Source organism: Eubalaena glacialis, chromosome X, assembly GCF_028564815.1.
Source record: "Eubalaena glacialis isolate mEubGla1 chromosome X, mEubGla1.1.hap2.+ XY, whole genome shotgun sequence".
NCBI lineage: Eukaryota > Metazoa > Chordata > Mammalia > Artiodactyla > Balaenidae > Eubalaena > Eubalaena glacialis.
The window spans coordinates 123,019,611-123,039,070 of record NC_083736.1 but is presented as its reverse complement, the minus strand read 5'-3'; the positions used below and the strand labels follow the sequence as shown (position 1 = coordinate 123,039,070).

The following is a 19,460-nucleotide window of genomic DNA, read 5'->3' as shown; positions in this document are numbered from 1 at the left end:
CTGCTTGGGGAGAGACTTCGCTTGAGTGAGCACAGTCAGGCCGAAAGTCTCAGGGCGGCAGAACTGAGATGTGCGTCGTCTACCCCACCCCTGAGCAAAGATACATTGTGCTCAACCCCCCATGCCCAACCCCAAGACGGGCTCAGGTGTAGGCACCTGGAGTTGGGAAGACTGACAGAAGACTGTTATCTGTGGCCTGTCCCCACACCCCTACGGACAGGCCGATGCTATAACGGCAACGGCCCAGCACCTGTGAACACTCCGTGACTAGGGGAAGAGAGGGCACATAGTCAGGTCCACCGATCTCACCCGAGAGCCCTAAGGCTAACCCCCTCCTATTAGGAATGGCTCCTCAAACCCCGAGACTCAGCTTGACCCAGGAGAACCCAAGGAAGGGTGTGGGGCGGCTCACTGGCAAGGCAGGCTAGGGGCAGGAGTTGCTCTGACATCAGCTGCGGGGAGAGGAAGGGCAGCTGCTCCAAAGATTCTGAGGCTCCTTTGAGAACTCCCATAACCTCCTCTCCTTGTGGCAGGGAGTGGGGAAGGCCTGCAGCCACAATCTCTCCATCTCATATAACTGTAAATCCTTTTTTTCGGCTATTTTGCTTAAAATTCAATCAACCAGGGCTTCATATGGGTTAACAATATTCCCCTAGAAAATAAAAAGATCCCTGGTGGGTGTCAGTGAAAGTAGCTAAAGGATACGAAGTCTTCCGGCGTCATCAGCGATACTACGTAAAATATTTTACAACGGAAAGATTTCTTAGGTGGAAACTTAAGAAAGTTGTTCCTTGTTTAATACGCTCACAGCGATTCTTAAAGTTTCCATGTTCATGACTTCACCAAGTTGTTTTTTATTTTATTTACTGTGATACAACTTACACGACATAAAATTCATCCCTTTAAAGTGTACACTTCAGTGGGTTTGAGTACATTCATAAAGTTGTGCAACCATCAGCCTTATCTAATTACAGATCATTTTCATCATCAAAAAACAAACCCGATAGTCATCAGCAGTCACTCCCTATTCCCCCTCCGCCAGCCCCTGGCAACCACTGATCTACTTTCTGTCTCTGGGGATCTGCCTATTCTGGACATTTTCATACAAATGGAATCACACAATGTGTGACCCTTCGTGGCTGGTTTCTTTCACTTAGCATTTTTCAAGGCTCATGCATGTTGTAAATGTGTAACTACTTCATTCCTTTTTATTGCTGAATGATATTCCATTGTCTGGATATACCACACCCCATTTATTCATTCACCAGCTGATGGACATGAATTGTTTCTACTTTTTAGCTATTATGAAAAATGCTGCTGTGAACATTCTTTTTTGCACGTGGATTTATTGCATTTTTAAAATAGCTATTGATGAAAAGGTAGTGAAAAGTCTTCCTCTCCTGCCGGCCCCAGACACCTATTTCCCCCTCTCCATCGGGAACCAATGATACCGGTGTCTTATGTTTCCAGAGGTACTGGGCATATGAAAAGTAGGTGGCCACGTACACTTTTTTCTTTTTCCTTTTTTAAAAACGTAACAGTGATATACTATACATACTCTTCTACAGCTTGCCTTTTCTATTCAATATATTTTAGAGAGTTTCCATGTTAGTACATCAAGAGCCTCCACTTCTGTAACAGGTACATAGTATTCAACTGTGTAGATGGACCACAATTTACAGTTCGTTACTGATAGACATTTAAGTTGTTCCCAGCCTGTTATTACAAACAATGATGTAAGAAATACACAAAGTTTAAAACGATGGAATGAATCAACTAAAAAAAGTACTGTAGTGAGTTTGACCAGATTGCCTTCCCCTAATACCTGACAACGGTCAGCTGCACTCAAAGAACCAGAGCTGTGATTTATTTACAAGGAAAGAGAGACAGAGAAAGGAAAAGGATGAAGGGATCTCAAGTGGATCAGGCAGCACCCACCAAGGCTTACTGAAGTGGTAGATTATTTTTGTTCAGGCAGAAAAGACGCCATCTGGAAATCCCATGCCAACTATGCTAAGGTTACCCTCAGCTAATAAGCCACCCAGACAGGAAGTGGCTTTTAATTCCAAGTTGAGTGCTCTTTGCACCAAACCACAAGTCTTGGCCAATGAATTACAAGACAATAAACTGAGTCAAACGCTTATCCTGACAACATACACACGTGCTCACTGTGGCGCACCGTGATGCACTGGTGACAACGGAGACGTTACCCCTTGGGATTAAGGAGGCGCTTAGCGTTCATCAAGTCTTTAGGTGGAAAAGCTATAAAGTACCTATGGTATTTGACTTTCAAGTGTTCACATTCTCTTCTTTATCTATTGAACAAAATGAAAGGTGGCTTCTCAGCCAGGGTCTGGAGCCAGCTGAGCTGGGCACGGGTGCCCATGCTCAGCACCAAGCCGGTGCAGCTGAGTCACGAGGCTGACCTTCACCTTGCCTGCCTGGAAGGCAACACTGCACACCTTCCTTATGGAAACCTGTCAGGGATTTTCCAGCTCTGTCTGCATCAGAGCTTTAAATGAACCCTGCAAGAAGAGTAGCTTGAGGTCTGTCGTCTCAAAAGTCAGTCTTTTCTGAAACGGGCACTTGGTTTTTAAAAGGTCGCATAACTAACGGAAGCCAGGTGACTCGTGCTCTGTGTGTCACTGATTTCGCAACTTAGATTGTACCTCCCTGTTTCTCCGACAAACAAGAAACAGAAGTGTCATTTGTACCCCGACTCCAATCTCACAGTGAACATTTAAAAAATTAACTCTTTGGGTTTCGGGAAAAGGGGTTCATGTTTATAAATCAGCATAATATATGTAAATCATTAAAAAGTATGTCTACCAGCAGTTTTTGTTAGGTGTTAAAATAGGGGTCCTCAGTCATGGTGTTGCAGCAGGTCAGTGTGGAGGACCAGGAGTATAATAAAAATCATACCGTTAATTCATTTCAATTCCCTTCCAACTGTCTACTCATTTAATGTCAGAAACACATGCTAAATACATGCTACATCAATGATCATATTGGACAAGGAAGTGTACAGAGAAGAGACGAATTCAGGAGCTGTGAAACAGGACATTTAATTCTGAAAGTTTTAGCAAGTGCAAAATCAATTACAAGTTAATTCTGTCAAAGTAAACAGAGACAACGTTATAAAAGTTAAGTTCATTTTAAGCTGGCATTTAATGAAAAGAACAGTGAACGTTTGGTTGGCTTCACTGTTTTGTAACTCAAGGAATGAGCAACAGATATGGAATCAAAAATCCCAGGTAGAATCCCTGACTCTGTTGACCTACTCACAAGCCAAGTTATTTTTTCTTCCTCATCGATCAAATGCGGACATGAATACCTGTCCTGCTCTCCCTATAGGATTTAATTTGGTTTTGGGAACCAAATTAAATCATGTGTGTCCAAGTACTGTATGAACTGAAAAGTAATGTCAAAATAAAATATCTGTGAAAGAAAAAATATATATAAAAATCAGGCTTTGTACCTAAGTAGACAGTGTCTTCTAATTTTTCGAGTGGATTTCATTTTTCACACGACTTACAAAATTTTCACAGTAAACACATACACAGTTATACACCATACACCATAAAATCTAGTAGCAGATCATTGTGAAAAGACTGGCGATCTCTCTCACATTAGCCCAAACTTCCAAGGATATAGAATTTAAAAAATAGTCATATGGGTATGTTAGTTTTACTCAGCATCTAGCTATTTAATCCTCTTGCTATTTAGTTAATGTTTGATTCTTTGCAAAGGCACAAGTAGCTGGGTACAAATGTATTATAAGCTAGCTCCACATAATCTTGGTTCTTTGCTTTGATCTGAAAATCAAAAGCATACTCCCCTGCCCGTTTGTAGAGGGTAATTTTTGCTGTTTTAAGTAACTGACATGGTTTATCCTTCATTCTTTACAAAGAGAACAACTTGGCAAGCTCTCAGCAAAAGAAAAAATTAAGCCAAGGTTAGTCAGAAGACTTTTTTTCCAGAAAAATTAAATAAAACAAGGAGCACTTTTTATTTGTTGTCTAAAGGGCTGGAGATTTAGTAACCACTTGAAGAAGTGAGTTTATCCCTTTGTAACACAGCCAAGACAGGGTTTATTTTCCTACTGTTATGATGGTAACTTAGAACACACAGGACAACAATATCAAATATCAATTCCCTCCAGAGTTGTAACTTTCTAAATGTAGTAATTAGTAATTTGTCAAGATTATCATTCAACATACAAATAGTTTCTACAGAGTAATTTGAACCTTGATGCCACCTTCTATATCAAGTCCTCAAATGCTATCAAATATAAACCAGGTACTGTTTTCATGAAAGAAGAGTACAGGTGTTACACATGGATAAACTGAGACGTTAAGAAGATTAAGTGTCTTGCCTTAAGAGAGGGGAACAAGGTCAAACTAAGAATAGAAGCTCACACTGTCACCTGTCGTAATCATAAATCTAGAAAACTTTCCACCTTCCTGCCAGCAACAGGTACACAGTCTAATCAATTTCTATGTGTTTTAAACATCTGTCTTGCAGTCAGGAAATGAACCTTCTAAACTGATTTGTGGACATATCATTTACTTAAGGGTGGTACTGTACATATGAATGACAGAATATAAAGTATTCATATACACAACAACAGTTTTCAAACAAAATTAAATCGGAGTAATGTTAATACCTAAATGTTAATCATTCAAAAACTTGAGCTATAACGGAAACTAGATATAGTTTTAAATGTCCCTATTATACTATATACAGTAAATCAGTTTTATTATCAGTGCTTATGAAAGAAAGCATCACAGAACAAGTCAGTCACATTCTGAGATCTAAGAGCAAGTCGGTAGCAGAGGAACTGAAACCTCTGCAACCTAACAGTCTCTTCCAAGACCAAAGGGCATTATCCTTCCATGGTGCCAAGGACTTTTTACAGGTTTTAAAGAGTAGCGTGTCTGTCTGAAGGCGCTGCTTAAGCTTTTACAACTCTCTATAGGTAAATTTTAAATTCATGTCCCAGTTCTTCACCCACACCCCGCCACCTAGTTGCTGCCCCAAAGAGTTTCTCTCCTAACTTTCTGTTCTTAAACATTGAATTTTCTTGCAAGGTCCAGAGATTGGAAGCATCGCAGAGATCTGCTTCTACCCAGGCAATAGCAGCCGGAACCGAAGTGGAAACTGCAGGATTAGCCCCTATAGGGGGAAATGCTTTTAAGGGATCTCCCGCCAGCTAACTCAGGAGTGCGAGGGAAGACTTCCAGAAGGAAATACACCCAGCCAAGCCCCGGGGCCAAGGGAGAGTGTTTAGACAAGGTTCTGGGGATTGAGAATAAAGGGAACGACGACGCAGCTTTGCAAGGATGGAGGGAGTGCTTTCCGCATAAAGGGGGCAAAAGCCACACACTAAAATCTCTCATCTCCATCACGGTCTCACGGTTCCAATTGTAACAAGAGTGTTTTTTTAATAATTTGCACTTAACACCTTGACACCAGGGTTTGGGATGGGATCCAGCATAGACCAAATTTAGTCCTTAGTTAACTGCTCCCCTGCTTTCCAAATATAACAGATTTTGTTGGAGTGACCAACACGATGTATTTTGTAACACTTTAAAAGATGATCCTTCCTGCCTCTCTATAAGAACTGGAAGTTATCTGGCTCCTGTCTCAAGGATGAAAACAAAATTTACAAGTATAACCCCCTTCTCTATCAGAGGTCAGCAACGTCTGAGTCACAAAAAAGTTCAGATTTCAAAATAAGCCAGTATTCTTTTCCAACTCCATGCCAGAATTCCAGAAACTCTGTGACTTTTTTCTCTGGCCATGCTCCAGCATGCGGGGATCTTAGTTCCATGACCAAGGATCAAACCCGTGCCCCCTGCAGTGAATGCGTGGAGTCTTAACCACTGGACCGCCAGGGAAGTTCCCCAGAAAATCTGTGACTTTTAAAAAAGGCTCCTGATTTTTTTCCCAGTGAAAAGGGGGCATTTATTTGACAGCTTCTTTCACAGGACTCGATGCCAATTTAGGCACATTTGTATAATGTTCGAAAAGCCAGACTCAAAGTGTGTAAGATATATGAACTTATTTGACTGGTGAAATCTACCACATTTACTTTGAAATGCATCCCAAAATCATATGCATTGATGAGTAAAATGTTAATGGTAGACGACTCCAGATGCTGGGGATACAGGTGTTCACTGCAACATCATTTCAACTTTGAAAATCTTCATAATAAAATGTTAGGAGAAAATAAAATATAGATAAGCAAACATTTAAAAAATCAACTGCAGCTACAAACAAGCAGGTACTGGCCTAGATACAGGCACAGAATGTGGTACCACCCAGAACAAAGGGACCAAAGTGAGAACGGCGGCCTCCAAGTGAAAGACATCTGCCAGAGCCATTGTAAGGCTTTTCGGGCGTAATCAAAGAAGCCCTGAAAATCTCATAACGAACCGTACTATTGCACCCATGCATTTTCAGACCTGTGTTGAGCGGTTTGAGCTATGGGCCAAGAGAGAGACCTTTCGAAAGGTTCCCTAATCCATTCACACAGCCCCATCTGAGGGATGACACTGGAGCCAGCCTCCGGCCTCTTCGCTACCTCTCCCCTTTTATGGTGGTTTCAAGTTGAAAGCATATACTTGTCTGTTTCCAGATTCCTAAAGGTACTAGAAAAAAAAATCTAAATATAACAGATGGATAAGTGCTCACTGTAACTGGAAACCAAAATGTAACTTCAGCTTTTGCAGGACGATGCCCTAACACCATGGCTTTAGTGTAATGGTCTCACTGAAGACCTTTTGTCTTTATTCCCACAACAGAAATATTATCCTGACTTTGATGAATGACACGTGTTATTCAAAATTTTATTTTAAGCTGACATGAATAACCTTTACTTATTTTAAAGTCATTCAGTAAGTGTTCTCCAGTATGTTAAACTTTACTACAAAACACGGTTGAGTATGTCTGTTGTTTTTCATTAGTGCTTTCTAAATAGCTCGATACACTTCTAAAGAAATCTAATTCATGTTAGATTTTTAAATGTTGGTGAAACCTCTGAAACATTTCTATGAGTTCTAGGCTTCCACGGAATATAACCAATAGGTTAGAAGGACCCTCTATTTGTACTGTTAGTGTTTATTAAATCTACCACCCTTGGGTGATATAAACAGCCACTAAACCCTCTCGAGACCTTGTATAAGTAAGCGGTATCATGCTGGTAACCTCTTGCCCCGCTATCCTCAACCCCAATTCTCCGCTTTTACTCATATAAACCAGACTCTCAACTTTATTTCCTAGACTGGCCTTCCAAATTTCAACAGTACAAATAATGTGACCGTGTAAAGTGGGAGAAAAAGGGCAGTGATACAAAGCGTTTGTTCACTTGCTGGTAGTTAGAAACAAAAACTCTCCCGGGTCTGAAAATGGAGCTTATTTCACATTCAACTTACCATCTTTTCCTAGCCACCAGCAAAATAAATGTCAGAATCTTAGCAAATCTGACAGCAGGTCTAAGAATGTCAGAACTGCAACCACACAATGATACGCATGCTGCAGTGTTTAGGGGTAAAGTGTATGGATGCCCGCAGGCTGCTCTGAAATGCAGCCAAGAAATGAAGAGGGACCAATGGACGGAGGGGTACGTAGTAAAGCGAATTTAGCAAAATGTTTACCTATAGGATCCGGGTGGTGGGCAAGGAGTGTTCACTGTGTAACTTCAACTTTTCTGTCTGTCTGAGAAACTTCATCAGAAAAGTGCTGGAAAAATGTGATGCTATGCTATAAGGGATTAGGTAGGAGGGACTGTTCTATTCAAGAATATGCTCCAACCATGTCAGGAGTACTGATATTAGAGGAACAGGAAGTCAAACAAAGATCCTGAGAGTGTCCTATGTAATACTACGGTAATGCTATGGTTTGTAATTTATAAAATGCCTTTCATTTAATTAACTATCTCCAGTAAATGCCTCTGGCATAAATCATAAATGACTTGGAGGACACCAGAGAAATCATCAGTAATTCTTGCTCCCAGGGAGCTTCCTGGGGAAGGAGAGCACTATTTAGGGCAGTAACCCCAACCAAATCCTTGACTCAATTTGTGCCTTAGATTGTCCTAGTAATAAAAAAGAGCGCACAGGAGAGGACCAAAGGAGTTGGGTCAAGATCCTATGTAAAGTCTACAAGGACTGACGATACAGAGGACACAGCTGGGAACATAAAGGACAGGCTACAAATAACAGAATATGTTGTACCGCTTCCAGGTTCAAACCCATCACGTGAGCCCAATGCCAAGGGTGGAACTCAGCCTCTCCAATTAGCACTTGAACCACTTTAGTGAGCAAAAGACACTATGGATTATGAATCCCCTAGGCACGTACACTGAGAACTACGTACACAAACCCGTCACCAGAATCCACAGAAAAAACTCCACTAGTTCTGGGAAAGAAACACTTGGAATATCTTAAGTAAATTATTAATTCATAGCCCTGAAGAAGGTATAAAAATGGTCATATCACACACACGTATCACATGGTTTAAGAGGTGTCCACAGACCCACAAAGACCACAAATTCTCACCAAACTACCTAAGGACCACTGCTTTCCTACCTCGGTGAAGAACTGTTACAGAAACTAACTGTTCATCCAGTAAATGGAGATCCTTCAGTGAGAGATGCTATACAAAGGGGGAAGCTTATCTGGCTGACAGGACAGGAGAATGAGGCTACTATTCCAAGTACATTTTTATATACTTTCTCCTTTTTTAAATTTAAATTGATTCGATCCCTAGAGCTGTTTAAACAAAACTGAAATATTAAGAATTAAAGAGATGAGGAAATAAATTATAACTATTATTAGCACAGTTCTCCACACTGGGCTTTCAACACACAAGGTTGATATGATGATAATGATGATGACAATGATAGTGATGGGAATAGAAGTGCTTGCTGCTCTTCCTCAAGCACTGTTAACAGCTTTGGGCCTTAACGTTTTGATTTCTCTAAAAGCTTTGACCTGAGCTATGCTTATTGTACTGACCATAATAAAATGTATATGATTTAGCTATGGCCCTAATCTCACAAGTTCTCTAAGTTCACGGTTATAAGGCACATGAGCAAGGTTTCAACCCCAGAACTTAACGAGTATCCAACATTCGTCCCACAAGTATGGATCTCTTTCACAAGTGAGCATCTGGTGTTGGCTTCTCAAGTCTCTGTACTATTAATAGAAGAGTTGATGATGGAGAAAATCTTCAAACAACTTCCATATCCATTGAGTCTTATGATGTTACAAAATCTTAATAAAAACATTGAGTATTCACAAGTTCCTATTGGACTTGAACTGAACTTGATGACAGACCTGAACTCTAATATTTTATTGAGGAATAAGAATGTAAGGGCACGTAAGTCGCTTCTCTTGTCTCAGTCTTTGTACAATCCTTATTAATCATTTACTAACTCCTTTGTTTTGGTTTTAAAGAAAATTCACACATGTGAATTTGTTCCTAGAGAGGATGAAAGGACTTGCAAATAGATAAATTATCCATGAGTAAACTAACACAGTATACACTAGCATTAAATAAAGCACTCTGACTCGATTTGGGGTATATTATTAAACTTCCTAAAACTGGAGTGTCCTTGTGAGTCTTAAAGCATCATATGGAAGAGGAGAAAAAGTTTTAAAGGATCATTTGAACCAACTCAAGTTCAAGATGGTTTGACTCTAGCTACCTTAGAGGTCAGAGATCCATGTCTTCATTTCACATCAATTAGGTATGGACAGAACACTAGACTTGAATTCCAATGTCCAAACCTGACTTCTTCCGTGCGAATCCTAGTCAAACCTAACCTTTACTGTGGACTTCCATGGGCACAGTTTAATACACTTGAACTCTGATATATGGTTCGAACATTTCTATGCATGGAGACTTAGAATCCTGTAATGGATAAAGGAGATACTTTTTTATTTACTTATTTATTATTATTTTCTGGCTGTGTCGGGTCTTTGTTTCTGTGCGAGGGCTTTCTCTAGTTGCGGCGAGTGGGGGCCACTCTTCATCGCGGTGCGCGGGCCTCTCACTATCGCGGCCTCTCTTGCTGCGGAGCACGGGCTCCAGACGCGCAGGCTCAGTAGTTGTGGCTCACGGGCCTAGTTGCTCCGCGGCATGTGGGATCTTCCCAGACCAGGGCTCGAACCCGTGTCCCCTGCATTGGCAGGCAGATTCTCAACCACTGCGCCACCAGGGAAGCCCAAAGGAGATACTTTTTAAAAATAAAAAAAAATGTAATATCCAATCAATGTTCCCATTGATTTAATATTCTTAGAAAAGATTCTCTTATAAAAAGTTCTCACTGAAAGTTCACCCACATTAACAAACAATAAAGACATGACCCTGGGAAATACTATTGATACCTATATTTTCTTCAATGTGAGACCCGGGGAACCTCAATTTCCTTAACAGTAAAAAAAAAAAAGGGTCAAGTAACTTAAAAGACTGCTTATAGTAGGATTAACAAAACACCCAGAGATCACTTTAAAGGACGTGAAAGACTATTCATTCAGGTGAAAAAAGGATGGCGCGTGCTGACAGTAACCAACTACGTGAATATTAAAACTCCAGGAATTGGGCTAGCACAGAAGCAGGCAATGGCATCGCATAATTCAAGTGTACGTATTTTATTTAAAGCAAGAAAGTTTCCGGCTCTCCAGAAGAGGCGCACCCAATGCTGATGCTGCTCTTACCCAGGGGGCCAGGCTGAGTTACGGCCCACTGACAGAGAGCACTTGGTGTTGAAAACACCGTTCACGAAGAGGACCAGGGTTGGCCAGGAAGGCTGACGGGTGGTGTGTCTGGAAGCAAGTGAGGGCCACTCAAGAGTCCCCTGAAGGCTGTTGTCCATAACATATGCCATTAGTCCTTTGGAACTGATGATCTGACACCATGTGAGTAAAATTAGGAATTCATTTCTCCCTTTGTGGCAGAGCACATGGTCATTTGGGAGCTGTACTGGAGCCACTGGTAATGTGCGTGTGTGCGCGCGCGCGTGCGTATTTATCTAGAAGACTTCTCCGCTTTCTCTACAAGTGCTACACGAGCTCTGATCAAAGACAGCAGAAGAATCGAAGACCCTGGAGATACCACTTTTCCAGAGTCCAGTTAGGACCCTTTCTCTAAGTGAGGCAATTTCTCTCCTATAGTGAAAGTGAATTCCTTCTATATCAGAGGCTGGGAAAGTCAGGAGATGTACAAGAGGTCAAAATTAAGTCCATTAAATCCCAGCCCCGGATTTAGTCACCATAGAGACAGGGGAGATAAATAAACCAGCAACCTTAACAAATGTGCTGCACCTTTGCCAGACATCTCTCTGACTTACCGTTATTTTTACTTAAGTATCTTTCAGTCCAAACATAACTGACGATGAAGACTACAAAACCAAACAGAACTAGGCCCAAAAGAAATAGCAACACTCATGCAGGCAAAGGGCAGGCAAAGAGTCAAGAGCTGCCCCCCTCAGCAGTGTGCTCTCTGTTCCACTTGAAAAACGATTGCAACACGAAGCTGCAGAGGCAATGACAAATGGGGAAAATATGTGGCACTACAGCCAGAGGAAACCATGTCAAAAAAGAAAAACAGACATGAAGTAACTGGCCTAATTAAAGGAGAAAAGTATACTGAGAGCAGGGAGATGGGGAACACAACTGGAGGGGAGGGGGCGCTGGGAGAAGGCTCAGGACACTGAGGTGGAGTTTTGCTGCTTCTCTGAAGGAAACCAGAAGCTGAAATGGGCGTTGCCCTTCCTCGCGGCTCCACCGAGGCTCTACTGCAGCAAACACGGAACCCGGGCACGCGAAGGTCCGGGCCCCAGCCCTGCTGCACGTCAATGAGAAGCTCCGAGACAGACATGTACACTGTGTCACGTGGGACACCAAGATGCCTCTCCACCGACCACAGGAAGCAAAAGGGGGGCTCGGGGTGGTGGAACAAAGCAATCAAGAAGGAACAATACCATTGGAACTCAGCGTTTAGGCCCTGAGCAGGAGTCCTCATCATGTTTCACAGCTATTTACTAAGCACCTACTGTATGATCAGTGGAAACATCACTGCTTGTGATGTGGCGTTGATTTAAGGAGGTAAAAGCTGAAGACTCTCAACCTCCAAAATGTACAAACAATAGGACAACAATGCGAACAAAAGCTCAGAGTGCTACTTACATTTGTCCAGGTGCCTTCTAGGTCTTGTCCATACGTACACATCACTTCACAAGGTAATAATCAGAGCACATATACCGTTTTGCATCCTGCAGTTTTTAGTAAAGCTGTATTATACAGATTCTTTCATACTGCTCTGCAGGCATCAACATTTTAATTTTGAACAAATTCATGGAATTCCACTTCATAGAGATATCATAGTTACTTAACCAAAACTATCTGTTGAATAAATGAACCATTTCTCTAATGTTGGATGTTTAAATTCTAATTTTTTGTCCTTACAAATAACACTGTGAGGAATATCCATAACACACAGCTTTTTTCTTTTCTTAGAACAGCTTGTTTCTTCGAACACATTTCCCCAGATAGGATTACTGGATCAAGGGGTACCAATCTTTGTGACTTTTGCCATATATTGCCAAATAATGTTCCAAAAAGCTTTTTACCAACTTACAATGTTACCAGCAATGAGTAAGTGTTTACTGGTTCCACGGTAACCATATTAGCATTGGGCTTTCTTTTTGTGTTTGCTGATTTTACAGATGGAAAATGTACCTCACTGCTGTTTGAATATGCTCATCTTTGCATACCAGTGAGGCTGAACATTTTTTCATGCATTCATTTACTCTGTGATAGAACATGAATGTCTTTTACCCGTCTACCTACTGGAGAATTCACTCAGCCAACAGTTATGGAGCATCTCCTTTAGTTTTTTGTTTTCCTTTTCAGTATTTTTTTCCCCAGCTCTACTGAAGTATAATTACAACAATTGTACATATTTAAGGTATACAACGTGATGGCTTGACATATGCATACACTGTGAAATAATTACCGCAATCAAGTTAACACAGCCATTACCCCACAGTTACCATTTTGTGTATGTGTAGTGAGAATACTTAAGATCTACTCTCTCAGCACATTTTTATATATTTGAATCCATTGATCTCTTCCTTTCTGACTTCTATCATTTCTTTTTCGGCTGCATCGCGCGGCTTACGGGATCTTAGTTCCCCGACCAGGGATTGAACCCGGGGCCACAGCAGTGAGTGCGCGGAGTCCTAACCACTGGACCGCCAGGGAATTCCCCTGACTTATATCACTTTATAGTTACAAGGTTATCATACTTCCAGGGATTTGATTATTATCCTATTTTCTGTGGTCTTATTTAAATAAGTTTCTAGGAGTCTCTCACAGTCTCCTATAATTATACAATTTAAAGCTCTAATTCCTACTTCATGATTCTCGACCTTTAACATATCTAGCTTTTTTATCAGAAGCACTTAATTTAAAACAAGATTTAAAATAAAAGTTGGATTTCTCTTTTACACAGGCTATGTTGTATTAAAAATAATTAATTAAAAAAAATTTATCCTGCTGCAACCAGAAGTGAACCCACTTCTGGTTTGTCAATGAAGGTTTGTTAATGAAGATTCAACCCCAAAGAGCCTGGTTAAGATCTCCTTCTCTTTCTCGGGCCAAAGGAAGAGATATTTAGAACCACCACTGCATGACTGCTCTTTCTTAGGACTGCTTTAGGGTAGAGTCCCCTTCGCCACTCAAAGAGGCGAGTCCTCAGAGCAGCCGTGGTATGAGCAGCTGCTTGCTGGAACTGCAGAAGCTCAGGCCTGCCCCCAGACCTGCTGCACCAGAATCTACATGTTAAAGGCTGAAAAGCACCGACACAGACCACGGGATTCCCCCCAGCTCTGCCGATGCTCCTGCTCTGAATCAGGCACCATCAGAAGGGATCCCTCCCCTCAGATGTCTACCCTCAACCCTTTTAAGGTACCCCCTTCAAATGAACATCACCCAGCGTATCATGCACCTGAAAATTCACATGCTGAGGTTTTGAGAGGAAGGATGGCTCTAACTTTGTAGTCGCAATTTCACCCACACCTGGGATTGAAAAGTCACATGCACGTAAGAGCCAAGCAGGTCTTACAAATGAGTAAGACATTCAGATAATGGCACCTGACCCTTGTCCTTAGTGTCAAGGAGATAACACAGCGCTGGCAACTGTGGCAAGTTTCAGAGTTCATGCTCTATCTAAAGATCCAGCGGCTATTGGCTCCAGCCTAGCGTTGCCCAACAGGAATGCAGGCTCCATGCTGCCAGATCTTCTGATATCTCAAGAGATGATGAAAATCTGCATTTTTTAAAAAATGTGACATCTCTCAATTCCTAAATGCTTGGCAATTCACTTAAAATTTTAAAAGAACCCCTCTGTGTGCCAGATCCAGCCCACCAGTTTCAGACCTTGGCTCCAGATGGACGGTTTCCAAACTCTTTAAGCCTGTGTGACCCATCTGTGCACCAAGAAGAGAGGTCACGTCAAGATCAATGGTACATGGCACTGACATATGTACACTACCAAATGTCAAATAGATAGCTGGTGGGAAGCAGCCACATAGCACAGGGAGATCAGCTCGGTGCTTTGTGACCACCTAGAGGGGTGGGATAGGGAGGGTGGGAGGGAGGGAGAGGCAAGAGGGAGGGGATATGGGGATATGTGTATACGTATGGCTGATTCACTTTGTTATACAGCAGAAACAAACACAACATTGTAAAGCAATTATACTCCAATAAAGATGTTAAAAAAAAAAAGAGTCAACCCAGTAAGTTAAAAATAAAAAAGACCAATGGTACAAATCAAATAACTATGACTACTGCTTTTAACAATTTTGTTTTGTGAATATTAAAAACTGCCAAATCAATCATGAAAGTGACCATATGTCAATGATACAAATATTTCCTAGATGTGAAATAAATGTCTCATTATCGTCTCTACTACAAAAACAAATACGTAGAGTACCCAGCTCAAGTACGCATTAAGAATTATGTTGTGTTCAAGTTTTTGTTCCAAGTAATTCCATACCTAAAGGGCAGCCAAATGGAACAATTTCAAGTTCCTGAATTGTAAAGTTTACCTGTGATAAATACTGTACTGAACATAAAACGGGACACATTACCATTAAAAAAAATATATATCCTCATGTGGAAACTGCAGAGTCCATTTTCCTAAACTGTCCAATTTTTCCAAATAAACTTTAAAAAACTAGAGTGTGAAATATACAGTTTACATTTGTTTTCATTTTGGGGGCATTTGGGTCCCAGGCACAGCTGCATCCCCAGGAATTAAGGCATCCTTTATTATTTGCACACACTTATATGGAGGTGGCATAATTCACAGGCTCAAGGAGCAGACTGGAGACAGGGACTTTGGTTTGTACCCCTGAACCCATACTGGTCTACTCAATACTGGGCAATTTAATTTAAAAAGGAAAATCAATTTTCAGTTTCCTCTTCTGCAAAAGGAAAAGTAATCTAGGGATGTCCTATACTTGAAGAATATCAGACGAAAATGTATCACATTCTTTTTGTTTTGCTCACTCCTACATTCCTGGCCTAGTCCACAGTAGGGCTGAACGAATGAATGAATAAAAGAAAGGAAGAAAGATCATAAGATACCACTGCATCGTGACTGTTAAACTGTTTTACATCAATCCCATAGATTTCTGTCACGGTGAAACAGAACTTAATGGATTCTATTTCATTAACTCGCTTGAGAAACTCACTGCTCTAAAAGAAAACCCAAAGATGCTAAGTTTTGGTCAAATTAAAGATGTCATTGGGGTATTCTTAGTATCACAAACCACTTCAAATATGTGTTCAAAGGACTTCAAATTAAAATGTTCCATTTTAAGAATACAGTCTTGTACACATAGTTTCTATTAAAGTTTTCTTACTGACAGAGTTTGTCAAGGCTGCAGACTGCTGTGGAATTACTAAGGGCAAACAATGCATGTGAATGGCCAAGCCTCACCTGGCCAGCATTTCCAACTCAGCTGATGGGAGGGTGTTTTTAACTCATCTGTGTATGTCCTTCAACAGTCTAGTCTCTCTTGCTGTGGAAAAATAAAAGTAAGAGCTGTGAAAGGGCACAGAGTGAAAACCTCTGCTCCTTAAACAGGGCACTGCTTTTCAACTGCCCTAGGGCTCCTTGGAGGAGAAGAGTCGCAGCCTCCTACTTGAGCCCAGGCAGTTCTGGCTGGGTATTCTCTACTGGGGTTTTAGACCTCATGTTTTTATTCGAAGACAGGCTTTTATCATTTAAAAAAAAAGTCTGGAAACAACCCTTTTAGGTAAAGGCTGTGGATGATAGTAATGCCAGGGCTTAAATCTGAAGATGGAAGAGTCGACTGAGGCTGACAGCTGAGAAAAACTGCCGAAGCTTTTGTCACAGGGCCAGTTTAAAGCCCCAGGCCCCGGGAACGACTGCCAGCTACCATTGTAATGGATGAAATTGATCAAATTCAGATTAAACACTTCTAAAAAGCTGTCCTACTTTTTCACTCTTTAGAGTTTATATTTTATAGTCGTATTTAGGGTTTAATATATTTGCATATATATTTTAAAATTTCTGGAGAATCCTGCATCAAGTAGATGTAAGAAAGGCAACTCTCACCACCGAGGAAGCATAAACCCTAACTGAAATAAAAGGCCCTACATTGAATGTGGGACTGAGCATGGAATGGGGCGGGGTGGAGGGGAAGGCAAAAACGCAGCAACCTTTCGATGGATGCAAGTGGAAATCCTGAGTGGTCCGGTGCAGCAAATGTCACCACCTCTCTCTCTCTTTTTTTTTTTTTTAAACAGTATTTTATTTATTTTTTAAACTAATTTATTTATTTATTTTTGGCCGCGTTGGGTCTTTGTTGCCGTGTGTGGGCTTTCGCTAGTTACGGGCGAGCGCGGGCTACTCTTCATTGCGGTGGGCGGGCTCCTCATTGCGGTGGCTTCTCTTGTTGCAGAGCGCGGGCTCTAGGCGCGCGGGCTTCAGTAGTTGTCACCACCTCTCTTATAAACACAAGGAGACTGGGGCCCAGAAAGCAGAAAGACCGTGGCCCCTTACACTGTGCCTGGAGGAACCGTCTTGCAGACTCCCTCCCTTTCCACATCCAAAGGTGAACGTCCCCCATCTCTCAAGAGAGAGAAATGAGTAAGCCGGCATCATCACAGAGTGTCCAGAAGCCACCGAGGCGAAAGGAAGAGGACGGAGGATGCCTATCCAGGGCATGTTAAACGGAAGGCCTGGCGCACCCCACTGCTCACACCCACGCGGCTGCGCTTAGAACTTTAGTCCTAGTGAGAAAAAGATCTGGCGGCCCACGTTAATGTGGCTCCATGGAAACACTCCAAATCACCAGATTCTGCAGTCGCAGCTCCACACCTCGGCTCGGCTCGGCTCGCCCCAGGCGTGAGAGTTCTGACAGCTGACCGGGCGGCCCAGCCTTGCCGGGCTCCGGCCCAGGGTCTGCTCCATGCAGCTTTCCTGCTCCCTACTGTTCACGGGCAACACGAGCAGATCTATACCCTCAAGCAGACCTCTAACCGTTCTGCTGTGCTTGCCACATTCACTTTCCATGCCCCCAAATGAAAAGCAAATGAGATGTGTTTGCCCTTGAAAAGGCATTCCCCAGAGACCCAGCATCTAGGGTAAGCGGTGATGTCGCTCAGCTCAATTAAAACAAACCCCCTTAAAGTCTACGGTACAGACAGAGACCTTTGTACAACGCTGAGCCTAACACCACACATCAGGAGGTGGAGATCAGTGTTAAGAATGGGTGGCGATTCGGAAAACTTACCTCACACTGGATGTGTGCAGAACGGGATGTATTCAGTGAGGGCGGGACGCAGCTGACAACAACCTCCGACGTACCTAAGTTAGGAGACAATGAGAATCAAGAGGTCAAGTTACCTTTTCAGAAGAAAAGTTAGAAATTCCTAAAAAACAAAAACAAAAACAAAAATCAACTTCCTTTGAAATGGCTCACGGTAACACGTTCTACTTTGTATTTACAACCCTTAGAGCTAAAGGAAAACTGCCAAGATGTTCTGCATATTTCCCCAAATGTCTGTTTATCATATAACATTCGCACCGGCAGTGGATCTGGCCCCCTCATTATCAAGCTGTATTAGCTCAAACACTCAGCATTGTTAGCGGAGTGAGCTCATGGCCTATTTCAGTTTTAAATTAACACTTGGCAATCACCCGGGTAATCAAAACAAATGACTCAGTCTTTTAGAATAGATTTATTAGTTGAGCCTTTTTTTCCCCCTCTTTTAACAGCTCTAGAATATTTTGCCACAGGAGGGCTCAGATCCAGAAAGAATGTAGAGCACGAGTCACCAGAGGAATATTTAGAGGTGTTGCCATGGAGATGAGGTGCCTTGCGACCGCTGAAGTTATCTCCAATCAACAACAGGATTAGGACGCAGGCTGGTGGGCATGCCTAGGAAACAGGTGTGCCCCGTGCTTTTCCCATCACGACACAAAGACGGTATACCCTGACACGCTGCCCTCTCCACACCCGCGAGGCCTCCCCACGGGCACGCTGGCATCACCACCCTAGCCGCCCCCCATCATTCAGAAAGGACTGGCTGGGGCTGAGGAGCAAGGCAGTGTGATCACTGTATCATCCCCAACGTGTGAAATCCTGAAACTCACACCAAAGGCACTTCTATATGAACTGTAAAATGTACACGAGCAAATGAAATCTGAGGAAAAGACAGCTCCCAGAGAGGAGGGCCCCCCCAGCCCCGTCTCCTCTGTTCACTGCTCTATTCCCAAACCCAGAACACTGCCTGGCACACAGGAGGTGCTCAAGAAGCATCCACCCAATGAAATAAGGCAAACATAAACCAAGGATTATAACCAGGCTCATAACTGCCCCCCGTGCCCCAACCAACCGGTTCCAGGCCGATCATCAAACAAGCAGTGGTGAGAGACTTTTTTTTTTTTTACTGTTAATGAATGGGAAAATAAGTACCTGGTCCAGTTAGTTCAATAGGCTAATGGGTTCATCTGTTTAGAGACCTTAATGACAACTGTCACAGTTGAAGACAACTCTTCCAAACTTGAAATGGACAAGTCTGCTGACTATAGAGACAGGGGTCTTGTCCGCCAGATCAAAAGCCCAGAGGAAGGCAAATCTGTGCCAGCGACGAAGAGCTAACTTTCAAAAGCAAATGCTTGAAAGTGACTGACTCCAATAGAATACCTTCTAGTCCCCTTCCCACCTATACTTAGAGATAATATTTTCTTATTCTATCATATGAATAATGCATCATTGGTTTTATATTATACCTCATTTGTCTTACAGGACTTTAAGTTTCTTGGTGACAGGGACAGAAATCCCTGACTTCTCTTCTATCTCCCAGGACTTAGCATGGTATGTACACACAAAAGGTTTCGCTCAGTCTCTTCTC

General features: G+C 42.2%; 1 protein-coding gene across 2 annotated transcripts in view; it reads right to left on the bottom strand.

Moving 5' to 3' along the window:
• FHL1 (four and a half LIM domains 1) overlaps positions 1–19,460 on the bottom strand; it is a 60,065-nt gene that overhangs the window by 19,378 nt on the left and 21,227 nt on the right. Inside the window, exon 2 of one of the 2 annotated variants that reach the window (XM_061178458.1) lies at positions 17,837–17,910. The gene's annotated coding sequence lies outside the window, so the exon portion shown is untranslated. Of the gene's footprint in view, positions 1–16,014; positions 16,070–17,836; positions 17,911–19,460 lie in introns of those variants that run through there. The other variant, XM_061178461.1, reaches the window with a different exon arrangement.